The following is a 19,206-nucleotide window of genomic DNA, read 5'->3' as shown; positions in this document are numbered from 1 at the left end:
ATCCAGGAAAAGATATATCTAGTGAATAAACACATTTATAGTATAAGCAAGTGACATTTTTGTTTTTAGTAGATACTCAGTAATACTAGAGTTCTATCCTTTTTGGGATCTAACCCTCATAGTCACTAAATCAGCACTGAAACTGTATGTATTTCTGGTTTTACTTTTACCTGTCTGCCTATTCCTTCTCTGACTTCTACTGCTTCACTTGATATTCCTATTTCCAGCTATGGTGGAAAAAAATGCATGATCAAGTCTGTATTTTAGAAGGATGGTACTAGTCACAGTATGGAGAATAGACTGGAGAAAAGTATAACTTGAGGCAGAGAAATCAGTTTGGAGGCTGATGCATAAAAACGCTTGAGACTATAGTGGCCAATGTCATGGTAGTGACAGAATTGAGAGATTTGGACAAACAGGAGAAATATTTAAGAGATGGAATTCAATAGACTTTGGTGACTGATTGATGTGATAGAAAATAGTCAAAATTAACCTCTGGGTTTCTGATTTGAGCAACAGTGTGTAGTTAGTGGTGACACCCAATGAGATACAGAATAAGGCAGAAGCATGTAAGGGTGAAAGGGAAGAAGGTAACAAAGATTTGGAGTTCCCTGTTTTAATTATTATTATTTTTTTTACAGTAGGTCCTTGTTGGTTATCTATTTTAAAAATAGCAGTGTGTACATGTCAATCCCAAATTCCCAATCTATCCCCCCCACTCTTCCACCCAGGTAACCGTAATTTTTTTTTTGAAGTCTATGAGTCCGTTTCTGTTTTGAAAATAAGTTCATTTGTGTCATTTTTTTTAGATTCTACACATAAGTGATATCAAATGATATTTGTCTTTATCTGTCTGACTTACTTAGTATGATAATCTCCAGGTCCACCCATGTTGCTGCAAATGGCATTATTTCATTCTTTTTAATGGCTGAGTAATATTCCATTGTATATATGTACCATATCTTCTTTATCCATTCCTATGTTGATGGACATTTAAGTTGTTTCCATGTCTTGGCTATTGTAAACAGTGGTGCAATGAACATTGGGTGCATGTATCCTTTTGAACCATGTTTTTCTCTAGATTTATGTCCAGGAGTGGGATTACTGGATCACATGGTAGCTCTATTTTTAGTTTTTTAAGGAACCCCCATACTGTTCTCCATAGTGGCTGTACCAATTTACATTCCCACCAGCAGTGCAAGAGGGTTCCCTTTTCTCCACACCCTCTCCAGCATTTATTGTTTGTAGACTTTTTGATGATGGCCATTCTGACTGGTGTGAGGTGATATCTCACTGTAGTTTTGATTTGCATTTCTCTAATAATTAGTGATGTTGAGCAGTTTTTCGTGTGCCTCTTGGCCATCTGTATGTCTTCTTTGGAGAAATGTCTATTTAGGTCTTCTGCCCATTTTTTGATTGGGTTGTTTGCTTTTTGGATATTGAGTCACATGAGCTGTTTGTAAATTTTGGAGACTAATCCCTTTTTGGTTGCATTGTTTGCAAATATTTTCTCCCATTCTGTGGGTTGTCTTTTCATTTTGTGGTTTCTTTGCTGTGCAAAAGCTTTTGAGTTTAATTAGGTCACATTTTTTATTTTTGTTTTTATTTCCATTACTCTAGGAGGTGGATCTGAAAAGATATTGCTGCAATTTATGTTGAAGAGTGTTCTGCCTATGTTTTCCTCTTACAGTATCCAGTCTTACATTTAGGTCTTTAATCCATTCTGAGGTTTTTTTTGTGTATGGTTTAAAGAATGTTCTAGTTTCATTTTTTTACATGTAGCTGTCTGGTTTTCCCAGCACCATTTATTGAAGAGACTGTCTTTTCTCATTGTATAGTCTTGCCTCCTTGTTGTAGATTAACTGACCATAGGTACATGGGTTTATTTCTGGGCTTTCTATCCTGTTCCACTGATCTATATTACTGTTTTGTGCCAGTACCATACTGTTTTGATGACTAGCTTTGTAGTATAGTCTGAAGTCAGGAAGCCTGATTCCTCCAGCTCCATTTTTCTTTCTCAAGATTGCTTTGGCTATCGGGGTCTTTTGTGTCTCCGTACAAATTTTAAGATTTTTTTTATCTAGTTCTGTGAAAAATGCCTTTGGTAATTTGATAGGGATTGCATCAAATCTGCAGATTGCCTTGGGGAGTTCATTTTTAAATGGGTTAACTCTAATGTACTTTCAAAACATCCATTTCAAAACATCTTTGGAGAGTGAGACGTCTAAGAGACATTTACATATATATCTAATGACAGAGGTGTAGGGAAGAAAAACTACAGATCTGGGAATTGTCAGCACACAGTTGTTCACTGAAGTCATGGGAATGGATAAAATTGCTCAAGAAGAGTAAATAGGGTGAGAAAAATAGAAGGCCTAGAGGGCTAGAAAAGAACACTGATGAATATTTGTAAGTTCATAAACTCATAGACAGGAGCCTACAAAGGAATCTGGGACACAGAAGTAGGAAGAAAATGAAGGTAGGAGATATAGTGTAACAGAAGCCAAGGATAGAATTTTGAAAAAGAAGAATGTGGTGGTCAAAAATGGTCAAATGCTGGGGAATGATCAAATACAAAACAACCTGAAAAGACTTATTTTTTCTTGACTATTCATTTGAGACACTAAAATACTTAAAAACTATAACAGTTAAAAAAGAAGTTAAAAGACAGTAGTATCTATCCAATGACCTGCAACACTCTTAAGATCCACCACTGGTATGTTTAAAGTACTTTGCCCAGCAGTATATCATAGTAGTTAAGGACGGAGGCTCTTAAATTAGAACACTTGAGTTTCAGATCTGTCTGAGCACTTGGAGAAGTTCATCGTTCTGGGCCTATAACATTAGGATTATATTAGCATCAACCTTTTTAAGCTATGGAGGTTTAGTAAGTTATTATTATTCCAATGCCCTCCACAACCTGGTCCCACATTCCTAAATAGCACCGTGCCCCACACTCCTTAACTGGCTCTCTATGCTTCTTCAGGTCACTCTTCTTGCTCCACCCCCTCCATCCAGGAAGCAGTGCCTACGTTTACATCTTGTTAATGCCATACCTGCCCAGGACTCCTACCTAACCAACCTCTCTACACTTCGGGTCTATGTATGGTTCTCTCTGAAGCCATTCCAGTTTAATTTACTCATTTGACAATTATTAACTGAGCATACTAAGTATTTACTGGATACTAGGAATACAGCAATGAATAAGATAAAGATAGTCCCTGCCCTTCAGTGAAAATCCTAAATAAGTGACATGTGCTCTGAATCATAAAAAATAAGTAGGTATTTCTCATTCATTCATTCAACATTTATATACTGAGAACCCCTATATATTCAAGAACTGTTTCAGAAGCCAAGAATAAAACAATGAACAAAAATATAAGGGGGGAAACTCTCCTCGTGGAGCTTACGTTCTACAGGGAGAAAACAGACAGTAAAAAATTAATTAAATTATATGAGAGACAATGATAAATGAACTGAGGAAAAGTAAAGCAGTGAAGGTGGAAAGAAGTCATGAGAGAAGGGGTTGCAATACTAATAAGTGGTTGGGAGGGGCCTCTCCAAGGCAGTGGCATTTTCAGCAGAGATCTGATGATGTCTAAAAGCCATGTAAATACTTGGGGAAAGAGGGAAGAGCCAGTGAACCAGGCTCTACTGAAGGACAATGTCTGGCATATTTTAGAAAGAGTAAAGAAGCCAAGAGGACTGAAGGACAGTTGATGAGGAGAAATGGATAAGGTTGGTGAAGCAGTACAGGGCCAGATCCCAGAGCCTCCTGGGTTGGAATTTTGAAAATTAACTGTATGGTGGGTAAAGATGGAAGCTAGGATATAGTTAAAAGGCTACTGCAATAAGTGGATTAAGAAATAATTAGAGCTCAAACAAGGGTGGTAGGTATGGTGAGAAATCATTGGAATCTGGACATATTTGGAAGGAAGAGTCAACAGGATTTTCTGAAAGATTAGATGTGGGGTATGGCAGGGAAGAAGTGGTGAAGGAAGACTATGAGGTTTTTGACTTGAACATGAGAAGTCAAAGGCTATGGGAGAATTAGGTCTGGGGCCTGAGATGGGGAGTCTGTCCTGTACCTGTTCATTTGGAGACACCCAGCAGACTTCCAGGTAGAGGTGTAGCATGAGCAAGTTGGATTTATCAGTCTGGAGTTTACAGGGAAGATCTGGCCCCAAGATAAAATTTAGAACTCAATAATAGTTAGGCAGTATTTAACCTTTAAAGCTGGACACCAATTAAGTAAATATAAATAGAGAAGATGACCAAGATATGAACCCCTGTTAACACCAAAATAAGTGCAGAAGATAAAAAATGAACGAGCAAAGATGATTAAGAAGTAGCAGTCAGAGAAGTAAGGAAAATCACGAGTGTGGCCTCCTGGAAGACAAGTGATTCTGGATGAAGAGATCAGTTCTGTAGATACAGAGAGAGCAGTCATATGAAGACCCAGAACTAAAAATTGAATTTATTTCCCTGGAAAATATTTGTGCCCTTGACTAGAGCATTTTCAATGGAACAGTGAAGCAAAAGCCTTATGAAAAAATAAGGAAACAGTGTAGACAACTGTTTCAAGGAGTTTTGCTCTAAGAGGAATCAGGTAAATAGAACAATATCTGGAAGGGAAAATGGTGTCATGTCCCTTTAGGATGAATAAGGAGATGTTTGCATTGCCAAGGAGAATGATTCAGTAATAAAAGAAAAAATCAGGATGATAAAGAAAGAGGGGAGAATTGTTGGAACACTGCCATTGAATAGATGAGATGTGGTAAGATCTAGTACACAAGTGGGGGTGTCAGTCTTAGATAAGAGCAGAAAAGGTTCAAGTAATACAGCAGTACACAGACTCCAAGGGGCTGTGTGTAGAATGCAGTGGCGGAAGGAGGTCTGGGTACTTAAATGGGATAAAAACAAATCTTATTTTTCACTATCTTCTAAATATATCATTTCCTTCAACTATGAATGTAGTTGACAGACCACAATAGTTTTAGCAGCACCTGTGATTTTCATTAGTGAGGGAAATGCAAATATCTTCATACTATAACATTTTCATATTATAACAGTAACTATCTCAAAATATTGTTTATATTCATACTACTTGAAAACTATGGTAGTTATTAGATCCACACTAGGTTTGGTGATTTAATGCATTAATAGGAAACATATATATTCCAATATTATACATTTTACTTACACATAAGAGAAAATGCTCAAATTTTAAAATGAGATGTTAAAATTAAATAGCAATAGCTATACTATCTATGGTTTGTTACAGAAGTTTTAAAAAATTCATCTTAATACATGATTTATTCAAAATTCCAAGAAATGGTTCAATAAAAGAAAAGCCGGCTTAAACATGGTGTTTAAAGACGAGTCATTTCAAGTAGTGACAGATGTATTTACAGTAGTTATTTATAATTACACACAGAGCTGTGGCACTTCTCACAACATAACAAAATACTAAACAAACATAAACTTCTAAAATGCAAAATGGCCCAGATTTATAGAAACTCTTTTTCTAAGTAAGTATAATTGATATTTCCTTTTTTGATTTTAACAATTTAAATGTCCAGTACTTCACTGCTCTCATTAGTTTGGAAATTTAAATTTTTGTAATTAATTTAACTACAATTTTATTTTTGTACCTATTTACTAAAATATTCATGCAAAAAAGGACATGATTCATAAGGGTACATACAGTTTAATGAATTTTTACACGAGCATACCCTTGTAACCAACACTGAGATCAGGAAGTGGAATACTATTAGAAAAACAGGAGTCCACTGATGCCTCTTCCTAATCATTACCTGCATAACCCTCCGAAGGGGTAAGGATATTTTCTTGAAAATGCTGAATCATAGAGTATGTGTATACCAGGCTTTAGTGGACTAACCAAACATTTCTCAGAACTTTCGACCAAATTTACACTCCAACTAGCAGCGTTTCAGAGTTCTGGTCCATTCACATCCATACCAACAACTGGCATTATCTCTGCATGTGTGTGTATGTTCATCTTGGCTATTCTGGTAGAGGTGTGGCAGGCCATAATGTAGTTTTTTTTTTTTTTAATTATTTATTTATTTATGGCTGCATTGGATCTTCGTTGCTGTGCACGGGCTTTCTCTAGTTGTGGCGAGCGGGGGCTACTCCTCGTTGCTGTGCGTGGCTTCTCACTGTGGTGGCCTCTTGTTGCAGAGCACGGTCTCTCTAGGCATGCGGGCTTCAGTAGTTGCGGCTTGCAAGCTCTAGAGCACAGGCTTAGTAGTTGCGGCGCACAGGCTTAGTTGCTCCGTGGCATGTGGGATCTTCCCGGACCAGGGCTTGAACCCGTGTCCCCTGCATTGGCAGGCGGATTCTTAACCACTGTGCCACCAGGGAAGCCCTATACTATAGTTTTATTTCACAATATCCAGATGATTAACAAAGTTGAATATGTTTTCATATGTTTACTGAAATTTGAACGTTTTGGTAAAGTACCCAGCAAGTCTTTACTCCTCTTCAAAATTTGATTATCTGACTTTTGCTTATTGTTTTCTAAAAGTTCTTTATATATATAAAATAAATAAGTATACACATGGCAAATAATCTTTACCAAGCTTGTGACTTGCCTTCCTTTTCATTTTCTTAATGGTATCTTTTGGCAAACAGAAGTTCTTAATTTACAGCAGTTCAGTTTACCAGTTATTTCTTCCATTATGGTCTGTTTCAAGAAATCTTTGCCAATCCAGCAATCATAAAGATAAATACCTATGTTTTCTTCTAAAAGTGTTAATGTTTACATTTCACACTGAGATGCACAACACACTGAGATTCACAATTCACCTTTTATTTTATTTGAGCTATAGCTGACATACAACATTATATTAGTTTCAGGTGTACAACATAATGGTTTGATATTTGTATATACGGGGAAATGATGACCACAGTAAGTCTAGTTTAACATCTGTCATCATACATATTTATAGACTGTTTTTCTTGTGATGAGAACATTTAAGATCTACTCTCTTAACAACTTTGAAATATGCAGTACAGTACTGACTATAGTTGCCATGTTGTACATTACATCCCCAGTAGTCGTTTACTTTATAACTGAAGTTTGTACCTTTTGACACCCTTTGCCCATTTCACCTACTCGCGCTACATACCCCCTCTTCTCTGTATCTCTGGTTTTGTTGGTTTTTTTGGGGTTTTTGCTTTTTTTGTTTTTGTCTTAGATTCCACATATAAGTCTTTCTTCACTTAGTATTGGGTTGGCCAAAAAATTCGTTCGGTTTTAAGTGGACATTTTTCAGTTTCACCAAGAACTTTATTGAACAACGTATTCACTAACTGAACGAACTTTCTGGCCAACCCAATATAATAATGCCTTCAAGGTCCACCTATGTTGTCACAAATGGCAAGATTTAATTTTTTAATGGTTGAATAATATTCATTGTATTTACCACAGTCTTTATCCATTCATTGATGGACACTTAGATTGTTTCCATATCTTGGCTATTGTAAATAATGCTGCAATGAACATGGAGGCACATATATATTAGTTTTTTTATTTTCTTCTGATAAATATCTAGAAGAATTGCTAGATCATATAGTAGTTCTACTTTAATTTTTTAAGGAACCTCCATATGCTATTCCACAGTGGCTATACCAATTTACATTCTCACCAATAGTGCATGAGGGTTCCCTTTTCTCCACATCTTCTCCAACACTTGTTATTTCTTGACATTTTAATAATAGCTGTTCTTACAGGTGTGAAGTGACATTTCATGGTGGTTTTTATTTGCATTTCTCTGATGATCAGTAATACTGAGCATCTTTTCACATGTACCTGCACCATCTGTATCTCTTTAGAAAAATGTCTATTCAGATCCTCTGCCTATTTTTTAATTGACTTGTTTGTTGTTTTTACTACTGAGTTGTATGAGTTCTTTATATATCCTGGATATTAACCCCTTATCAAATACATGATTTGCAAGTAGTTTCTTCCATTCAGGTTGCCTTTTCATTTTGTCGACCTTTGCTATGCAGAAGCTTTTTAGTTTGATGTAGTCCCACTTGTTTATTTTTGCTTGTTTTGCCTTGGTTTTTGATGTCAAATACAAAAAATTATCACGAAGAAAAACGTCAAAGAACTGTCAAATACAAAAAATTATCACCAAGAACAACATCAAAGAGCTTACCACCTGAGTTTTCTCCCGGGAGTTTTATCGTTTCAGGTCTTACATTCAACTCTTTTATCCATTTTGAGTTACTTTCTGTGTATGGGGTAAGGGTAGGGGTCAAGTTTTACTCCTTTGCATGTGGCTGTCCAGTTTTCCCAATACCATTTATTGAAGAGACTGTCCTTCCCCAATGTATATTCTTGGCTACTTTGTCATAAATTAATTGACCACATATCTGTGTGTTTATTTCAGGGCTCTCTATTCTGTTCCATTGATCTGTATGTCCATTTTTATTCCAATACCATTATATTTTGATTACCACAGCTTTATAATAAACTTTGAAATCGGGGAGCATGATGCCTCCAACTTTGTTTTTAAGATTGATTTTGCTATTCAGGGTCTTTTATGGATCCATAAAACTTTAGGATTTCTTCTATTTCTGTGAAAAATGCCATTGGAATTTTGATAGGGACAGCACTGAATTTGTACATTGCTTTGGGTAGTATAATATTTGGTAGTTAATGTTAACAATACTAATTCTTCCAATCCATGAGCATGGTACAACTTTCCATTTATTTGTATCATCTTCAATTTCTTTCATCAATATCTTAATAATAGTTTTTGGTGTACAGGTCTCTCAACTCCTTGGTTAAACTTATTCCTAGGTATTTTATTCTTTTTGATGAATTGTAAATGGAATAGGTTTTTTAATTTCTCTTTCTGATAGTTTGATATTAGTATATGGAAATGCCACATAGTTCTATATATTGATTTTTTTTTAGCCTGCAACTTTACTGAATTCATTTACTAATTCTAGTAGTTTTTTGGTGGAGTCTTTAGGGTTTTCTACATACAGTATTATGTTATCTGAAAATAGTGATGGTTTTACTTCTTCCTTTCTGATTTGGATGTCTTTTTCTTGCTTAATTGCTCTAACTAGGACTTTGAATATGTCAAATAAAAGTGGTGGAGTGGACATCCTTGCTTTCTTCCTGATCTTAGAGGAAAAGCATTCAGCTTTTCATCACCAAGTACCATGTCAGCTGTGGGCTTGTCATGTAGGGCCTTTATTATGTTGAGGTATGTTCCCGCTATTGAGAAATCTTATGATAAATGGAGTATAGAAGTTAGGTGGTCACTCCATGTACTGGATCGTCACATTGAGGCTTACTTGTGACTTTATAATAAGCAAAAAACTCAGACAACCACATTCAAATGCAAAAAGAAGAAAGGCAGGTCCATCTATCTATGAGTAATTTTAAAATGTTCTTCGAGTTTATCGAGAACATTACCTATCCTCCTTAAAGAAAATTAAGTGCTAGATTTATTAACAAAAATACACCCTAAGAAGATATTAATTCATTTCATTATATTGTTGCCATTATATTGTTGCCATACTCCTGACCCAAACAAAAATATACAGAAATTACCTATGTCTAAACGGACATACCTATCTTCAAATGGGCAAATGATTCAATTGCCTGATGGGAAAAACTGTTTATTCAAACAGTTACTTCACTGGAAAAAAATATTATCAGCAATTAACTTGGAAAGAGAACAAAATAATATGCCACAGAGATCATACCTATATGATATTACATAGTACATAATTTTATTCAAGAAAAATCTGAAAGAAAAAAGGGCTTATTCCACTCTATTATTTGAAGTCAGAGCAGTCACAAAAAAATACATTTCTACTGATACACCATAATGTATAGACACCAAAGAACCTTTCAGGAATTGTGAAAATTGTGTAATAATATATATTCATCTTGAGCTTTTAAGTTTTTCATAAAACTAACATAATTAAACTGATATAATTTCTTTGAGACAGAAGAAACATTAAGGTATGTGAATCATCCTATAATGCAGAGCATCCTTGTTAAAAGGCAGAAAACAGCTTCTATCCTACTGAGATTTACTGTAATAATAAGGTTTGGGTTATTAGACCTTTTAAATGATGTTTTATCTTTCATGGTTTTACTCGCAGATTCTTAGGATGTTTTTATGTTTTTAATGAATGTAACTACTCCTCACACTCATATTTCTGGTTTGAAATGACAGCCATCTCTGAAGAGCATTAGCCTCCCATGAAGCTCTGCATTTAAGGGCTACAAAACATAACATTTTAACTCATTTTGATATTCCTAGTCAGCATTTCTTCCTGAAGACTGTAAACTATATAGCTATACCTACACTCCCTGAAGTTATGTACTGGTGTAGTTAAATACTTTACTCAACCATTCTGCTTTAAACTCACCATGAAGCAGGTACTGTGTATACTTATTGTCCATCATCCTCCATCTTTAGGGGGTGGCGGAAGTTTGGAAAGCCAAGTGAAACCAAAACAGAACCAATGTATCTTCAGCTCCATAAACAATCATCAGTACCTATTAAATAGCAGTTAACAAGCACTTTTCCCCTTAGGAAGCACTTACGAATACTCCTTTACCTATTTTTTTTTTTTAAACTCAAAACCAGGAAGCTCTAATATCTATGTATGTTTGTTTCAACATTTGCATATGTTACCTCCCCTATGCCAGGAAATTGCAAGCTTTGTCTCTAGCCTACACCCTAAAGCACTATGAATAGCCTCCTCTCCTCAGTATACACTTCATTCTTAATCCCATGAGTCATAAACAATAATATGAATATGATAATGAAAAAGAAAAAAATTACCAGCCATAGAATACAGTCTACTCAGAACTAAGGACTCATAACACTAAGTAATCTCAGAAGTACTTCTGCACAGGTTCAGTGGTAAGACACAACTGCTAATTGTAGGCAGACTTGTTCTTTACTAAGAAGTGAGCATGTGGCTAGAAATTCTCTACCGAATTGTGTTTCTCGTTATCTTCCTTTTGCAGATAAATTTTTTCACTACAGAAGTGGTCTGCTGTTGTATAGTTCATTACTATTTTTATTTTAGGAGCTTTCATTTTACTGTGCAATCCAAGGCTTTCATCAGGGTTTCTACAAATCAGATGACAAGGCTTTGCCAAAAATTATTTTAAAATATATTCTCATTTCCAAAGGAAAATGGGATATTGGTTGCTTTTAATAGACAAATGTTTAAGAATCTGAATAAATGGTTCAGCATTTTGGATAGCCTCTTAACTTTGTAAGGATATCCCAAGAATAGGATTTTAAAAAGACTGGAATTGAACAAATCCAGTTTTTCACTTAAAAAGTTTTTCTTTATAAACAAAAATCAAGTTTGGGGTGGTAATGGTGACTATCAGACAGAAAATGGTAAAGGAGATTCAAATTATTTATCTGACCTCATTGTTTAAGTGACTTGAATAGTTTCATAAGCCATCAGCAGATAAGAAAAAAACCCCACAAATCTGTATAATTCAACATTTTATATTCAGAGTAGTTTTCAAATGTATTGTTTGAAAACATGTCTGTTCTCTGCGTCCTGTTACTGACATCTGAAAGGCTGTCACTGGGGAGCAGATATACCTGCCAAGATTTCCTTCTCAAGTATGTGTTTGTGAATGTTTGTTAGAATATCTTCTGTTATGCCAAGCTCATTAGCTTTCAAGGATTGAAAGAAGAAAAACAAATCTGCATGATGTAGCACGGTGCAAGAAAATTGATTGTTGAAGTACTAACATTTATGCATCACATAAATGTTCTTAGGCATTTATTTACAGTCCTATGGCTCACATCCGACATACAAGACATGTGCCCAGATTTAGAGAACCCAGCACTGTGAAAAGAATACAGAACTTGAAGTCAGACACACACACAGAATCAAATCCCAGTTAACCATTTTCTAGCTGTGTGAGCTTCTGCAAATTGAGTTTACTGAATCTTAGTTTCCTTGTTTGTAAAATGAGGATAATACAAATTCCCTTTCATAGTTATTGTAAGGAATAAGCATATAAAACATACCCCAAAAGAAAGGAGAGATGCAGTAAACGGTAATGCCTGTTATTACTAACTTTCAACAATAATTCTGGGGCTCTTCTCAAGGAGAGAGAATAATAAAGGCATGCTAATGTCATCTGAGTCCACTTCAGCCACAGGATTACATCTTAAGTAGACAGTTTTTTAGTAGACTGAAACAGTGACAAAATTTGGTATATTAATGTTGAAATACTAAAGGAGTTTTAACTTTCCAACACTTTGAAAGAAGTGCTGTATTTTTACCAAGAAAATTTTTATCAAGAAACTGGGTAGCTTTACTGAATGAAGCAACCTGAGAAAAACGCTTTCAAACTTAGTGACTACAGTGACTGAGATCATCCATAGTATCCAATTATACTAAATAGAGTATAAACTAATTAATCTCTTCTAACTCAGTTATCAAAAAGTGAGAAAATATTAAGAAACTTTCCTTGAAAACTCTTATCTTCCTTACTCTAAAAAATCCAAACTTAATCCAAACTTCAAATTCGTACTTCTCTATCTACCACAAAGCCATAGAGGTTCTCTGTGAATTTCTAGACTCCTCTAGCTATTATTACAGATGATGGGTGCTTTAAGGTGATTTGCTTGGGCTGCTTATTAGTCTATCCTATCACATCCAAGTCAGTCATAAACACCACTAATTCTTGGTTGAAAAGAAAAATGGAAGGATGAAGGGCTATTGCAAGAAGGCAAAAGGAACAAACTGACACTTAGCATTTGTATGCATATATATTAAACCGTTTCATTTTTGATACTGTTTACAAATATTTTATACATCTTTTGTTACTTTTAAGTACCATTACTTTTCTTCTTCCTACTGGGAAAGAGACTATATTTTCAATTATCTATCGAAATTGTTTACTAATGATTTTTGGAGACTGACTTTGAATTCAGAAAACTGTTCAACTCTAGTATTAATTTCATTATTGGTTCTCCATAAATTGTGATGAAATTTCCATATGGACAGTCATACCATACGCAAATCATATCTTAAGTAAATCTCTTTTTTTTACACTTTTTTGTTCCCTGTATTTCTTTTTACTAGTGGTCTTAGTCAAAGTATAAGAACAGAAAATGATGAAAAGCAGGTGATTATAGGCATCATTTTAAATTATCACTACTAAGATATTTGCTAGAGATTTTAAGATACCCTTAACCTAATTAAGAAAGTTCACTTTATTAATTCATCATGAATTAAGAAAGTTCACTTTCTTAATTCATCATGAATTAGCTAAATTTGGTTGGTAACACATTTTCAAAAAACTTTTTGCTTCTATGTTCATAAGCAGGATTTGCCATATACCATGGCACACTTTGAAGGTGGTGAAAGTAAGCCTTTGCAACAACTACTGGCACATGCAGAAAGCTAGTCAACTCTGCAGGACTAGGAGAAAGGACACAAACTAGAGCATTCAGCACCACCCTAGGGAAAGTGAGCAAATGGGAGGCTATCAGCCCCCAACCTAGCTTTACAAGATTGAGAGAAAGGATACAATCTTGTGTATGCCCACAAGAGGGAACAAAAAGTGTGGAACAGGCTTATCCACCGAAAAGATCTGAGAAAGCCTCAGGGTCACTAACATGACTGAAGAAAGGAATTTCTCTCCCAAAGCCACCTAATTTTGGAGGAGGTAATGCAAGACTTCAATTTCAAGGGACATGACATCATCAAAGGAAAACAATTTTCCAGTGACCAACTAAAAAAGAATTCAAAATAGTTGTTTTAAGGAAGCTCAGCCAATGAGCTACAAGAAAACACACAAAGATAAGTCCATAAAATCAGGAAAATAATACAAAATGAGAAGTTTAACAGAGAGATAGGAATCATAAAAAAGAGCCAAATAGAAATTTGGGAGCTGAAGAATATTACAAATAAAATGAAAAATGCCATAGAGAATATCAACATCAGATTGGATCAACTGGAAGAAAGAAGCTGTCAAGTAGAGATCACTTGAAATTATCCAGTCAGGGGGAACAGAGAAAAGAATAGAAAAGAGTGACAAAAATCTACATAAACTATGGGATATCTCTAAACGGAACTATCTGTGCATTACTGGAGTCCCAGGAGAAAAGAAGAAAGGGGCAGAAAGTTTAAGAAATAATGGCTGATGAAAAGAACCCCGAAAACAGAATTAAATCTGCATTTTCACAATTAGGAAACAAATACAACTGTCACTGAACAATGCATTTTTTTAAAGTTTTAGTTTAAAAATATGTATACAAATGTATATTTACATAAAGGTCTTTATAAACATAGGAAAAAGTCAAAGGACTGCTTTGCTTATTAGACGTTATCCCTAGGGAATGTCCCTTCCTGATGTAATTAAAATTGAGGGAAAAAAGATAGTTTTTAACAGCAGTCAAGTTACTAAAAAGTAGACTTGTTATTTTCAAAACTACTCTCTAAGCATATTTGCTAAAGACAAACGTGAACAATCTTGCCCTAATTCATTTTCTCCACTTTGCAAAATACTGTTCTCCCAGCCTAAATCATCTCCTCCAAGATACACTATAGTAAAACTGTCTAAAATCAAAGACAAAGAGAGAACTTTAAAAGCAGCAAAAGAAAAAAAAAAAAAAATCCCTCATATACAAGGAAAACCCCTTAAGGCTATCAGTGTATTTCTCAGCAGAAACCTTGCAAGCCAGGAGAGAGTGGAATGAAGCATTAAAAATGCTACAAGAAAAAAAGAAAATGCCAACCAAGAAAACTTTACCTGGCAAAGTTGTCCTTCAGAGATGAAGGATAGATAAACACTTTCCCAGACAAACCTTAAAAGGTAAGAAGTTCATCACCAATCGATTTGCCTTACAAGAAATACTGAAAAACATTCTTCATGCTAAACACACTGGTAAAGGCAAGAATATAGTCAAATTCAGAATACTCTAAAACTGTAACATGGTACTATGTTAATGACTTAAATCTAGAACAAAAATTAAATAAAAACAACAGCTATAAAAAAGTAAAATTGTGACATCAAAAACAAAATGTGTGTGGGGAGAATAAAAGGTAGTTTTTGTATACAATCAAAGTTAAGTTATCAAGGTAAAAGAGACTATTATAAGATGTTTTATGTAAAGCCTCATGGTAACCACTAAGAAAAACTACAGCAGATGCACAAAAGAAAAGGAGAAGTGAATCAAAGCATACCACTACAAAAAAATCATCAATTCATAAACGAAGATAACAAGAGAAGAAGAAAGAAACAAGGGAACTACAAAACAGCCAGAAAACAATTAATAAGATAACATTAGTAAGTCCTTACCTATCAAAAGTTACTTTAAGGGGCTTCCCTGGTGGTGCAGTGGTTGAGAATCTGCCTGCCAATGCAGGGGACACGGGTTCGAGCCCTGGTCTGGGAAGATCCCACATGCCACGGAGCAACTACGCCCATGAGCCACAACTACTGAGCTTGTGCTCCGCAACAAGAGAGGCCGCGACAGTGAAAGGCCCGCGCACCGTGATGAAGAGTGGCCCCCGTTTGCCGCAACTAGAGAAAGCCCTCACACAGAAACGAAGACCCAACACAGCCAAAAATAAATAAATTAATTAATTTTAAAAAAATAGTTACTTTAAATATAAATGGATTTAATTTATCCAAACAAAAGGCATAGAGTGAATGGCTGGATAAAAAAGGAAGACATAACTATATGCTGCCCTCAAGAAACTCACTTCAGCTTCAAGGAGACAAATAATTTCAAAAAAAGGGATGGAAATAGATATTTCACACAAGTGGAAACCAAAAAAAATAAAAAATAGAGTAGCTATACATTCATCAAACAAAATAGACGTGAAGGAAAAAATGATTGCAAGTGACAAGGTAAATGAATAAAATAAAAAATGAAAGAGGAGACATTAAACTCATACTACAGAAATACAAAGGATTATAAGAGACTACCATGAACAACTGTATGCCAACAAATTGGATAACTTAGAAGAAACAGATAAACCCTTGAAACACAAACCTATCAAGACTGAATCGTGAAGAAATAGAAAATTTGAACAGACTTATAACAAGTAAGGAGATTGAATCAGTAATTAATGACCTCCTACCAAAGAAAAGCCCAAGACCAGATGGTTTCCCTGGCAAATACTACCACAATACCAATCCTTATCAAAGTCTTCCAAAAAATTAAAGATGGAACACTCCCAAACTCATTGTATGAGGCCAGCATTACACCGAAATGAAAAGATAAAACTACAGATCAATATCCCTGCTGAATATACATGAAAAATTCTCAACAAAATACAGTAAACCAAATTCAACAGCACATTAAAAGAATCATACACCATTAACAAGTAGGATTTATCCCTGGGATGTAAAGACAATTCAACATCTGCAAATCAATCAATTAACAAAATGAAGAATAAAAATCACATGATCATTAATGTTGATACAGAAAAAGCATTTGACAAAATTCCACATCCTTTCATGATAAAAACTCAATAAATTGGGTATAGAAAGAATGTACAACATGATAAAAGCCAGATACAATAAGCTCCCAACTAACATCATGTCCTCTAAGATCAGGAACAAGAAAGTGTGTCCTATCATCAATCTTATTCAACATAGTACTGAAGTCCTATCTAGAGCAATTAGGCACGAAAAAGAAATAGTGGATATTCAAATCAGAAAAGAAGTGAAACTGTCTGTTTGCAGATGATATGATCTTATATACAGAAAGTCCTAAAGACTCCACCAAAAAAGGGTTCAAACTAATCACTGATTTCTTCACTAAAGTTGCAGGGTTCAAAATCAACGTACAAGGACTTCCAAGGACTTCCCTGGTGGCGCAGTGGTTAAGAATCTGCCTGCCAATGCAGGGGACACGGGTTTGAGCCCTAGTCCAGGGAGATCCCACATGCCATGGAGCAACTAAGCCCCTGTGCCACTGCTGGGCCCGTGTGCCACGACTACTGAAGCCCACGCGCCTAGAGCCCATGCTCCACAACAAAGAGAAGCCACTGCAATGAGAAGCCGGCACAACGAAGATTAGCGAAGAAAGCCCACACGCAGCAACAAAGACCCAACACAGCCAAAAATAAATAAAAACAAAACACAAAATCAGCATACAGAACTCAGTTGCATTTCTACACTAATAATAAATTATCCGAAAAAGAAATAAAACAATCCCATTTACAACAGCATCAAAAACAGTTAAATTCATTCCTAAGCATTTTATTAAGGAGGTGAAAGATCTGTACATGACATTCATGAAAGAAATTAAAGAAAACAAATGGGAAGTATCTTGTGTCCAACTATAGATATCCAACTACCTAGACTGGAAGAATTAATATTGTTAATATGTCCACACTACCCAAAGCCATCTACAGATTCAATGCAATCACTATCAAAATTCCAATGGCATTTTTTACAGAAATAGAAAAAACAATACAAACCACAAAATGATCCCAGATAGCCAAAGCAATCCTGAGGAAAAAAAAAAAACCAAAGCTGGAAGCATCACATTTCCTGAAATCAAACTATATAACATAGCTACAGTAATCAAAACAGAATGGTACTGCCATAAAAATCACATAAACCAATGGAATAGAATTGAGAGCTCACAAATAACCAATGCGTATGCCATCAAGAAATATTTGACAAGAAAACAAAGACTATACATCAGGGAAAGGACAGTCCCTTCAATAAACAGTGCTGGGAAAAGTGGATATTCACATACAAAAGAATGTGAATAACTACTTCCTATCTTATACCACTCACAAAAATCAACTCAGAATGGATTAAAGATTTAAATATAAGACCTGAAACTGTAAAACTCCTAGAAGAAATACAGGGAAAAAGCTCCTTGACATTAGTCTTCACAGCAATGTTTTGAATATGACACCAAAATCTTTTCATTTTGTTGATGAGCTTTATAGATTCCCTTTACTGCTCCTTAAGCCAGAACCAGAGATATCTTCTAGATATCTTTGCTCCACATGGCTCACTTTCAACTTTCAAGCTGAACTGAGTTTAAGTCAAGAAAAACCAAAAGAGTAAACAAAAAATTATCAACCCTCAACATCTTCTAATTAGATGTCATTTTGAAAGCTGATGTTCTTACCTGATCTACCTGCTTACACTTTTTAAAAACATCAAATACTTGAGCCTTGCATTCTCTCCAGGTTTTATAGTTATATCACCAGGAGAAAAAGGTTGGCATATGCATAATGCCATCTTACCTATAAACAGAGTGTCATTTTTTAAAACCATGATTTCTGTCTTATAACTGAGTAGCAATAATCCTTTACACATTCTATGTGATAGCACATAGTCTGCTATTGCATTTTGATCCAAACTGACAATTTCTGTCCTTTGATCAAGGTACTAAATCTGTTTATATTTAAAGTACATAAGTATATTGATATGATATGACTGATATGATAGTATTTAGGTCATTTTTTAAATTGTACTGGGTTTCTTGTGTTTTACTCCTCTGTTCCTCCTTTCATTCCTCCTTTGTGTTAATTATACATACATATTTTTAGTATTCCGTTTTAATCACTATCTTAGCTTTCCAGCTAATCTCTTTGTATTATGTTTTCAATTGTTCCTCTGAGGATTACAATATGTATCTTAAACTCACCCTAATCAATTTAAAGTTGATATTGAACCACATCGGGTAAAATATAGGCACTTTTCAACAACATAGCTCAATTTATCCTTTAACATGCTATTGTCATGCACACACACACAACAAACCCACCAATCCATCAATGCAGTGTCATATTTTGCTTTAAACAGTCATATGTCTTTAAACTATAAAAAGCAAAGAGAAAAATATTAACCCACTATAATTAGGAAAGCTCCATTTTCTAGTAAGAATTTAAGTCTATTTGCATAATATAGATATTATGCTACCATTTGTATTATTTTACACCAATATTTTTAATTAGTATAACTATTCAGTATCAGATATATCACTGAATATATTTTATTTATATACTGTTTACATTTCCATTTTATTAGATAATTATTTTTTTTTTAATTTAGCACAATCATAAAGGGAAGAAAAATCCTTTTAGTACAAACTGAAATAGGATCATGTTCACCTGGATTCTCCTAATAGTATCCTAACCAAGTTTCCTGATCCCAGACTTACCCTTCAATTG

General features: G+C 34.9%; 1 protein-coding gene across 8 annotated transcripts in view; it reads right to left on the bottom strand.

Annotated features, from left to right (window-relative positions):
* The window catches only part of TUSC3 (tumor suppressor candidate 3), a 184,192-nt gene that overhangs the window by 78,568 nt on the left and 86,418 nt on the right, over nt 1–19,206 (bottom strand). The window lies entirely within an intron of this gene.

Source organism: Balaenoptera borealis (genome assembly GCF_965194805.1).
Source record: "Balaenoptera borealis genome assembly, chromosome: 21".
In the NCBI taxonomy this organism is placed as follows: Eukaryota; Metazoa; Chordata; class Mammalia; order Artiodactyla; family Balaenopteridae; genus Balaenoptera; species Balaenoptera borealis.
This window is presented reverse-complemented; position numbering and strand designations above follow the sequence as displayed.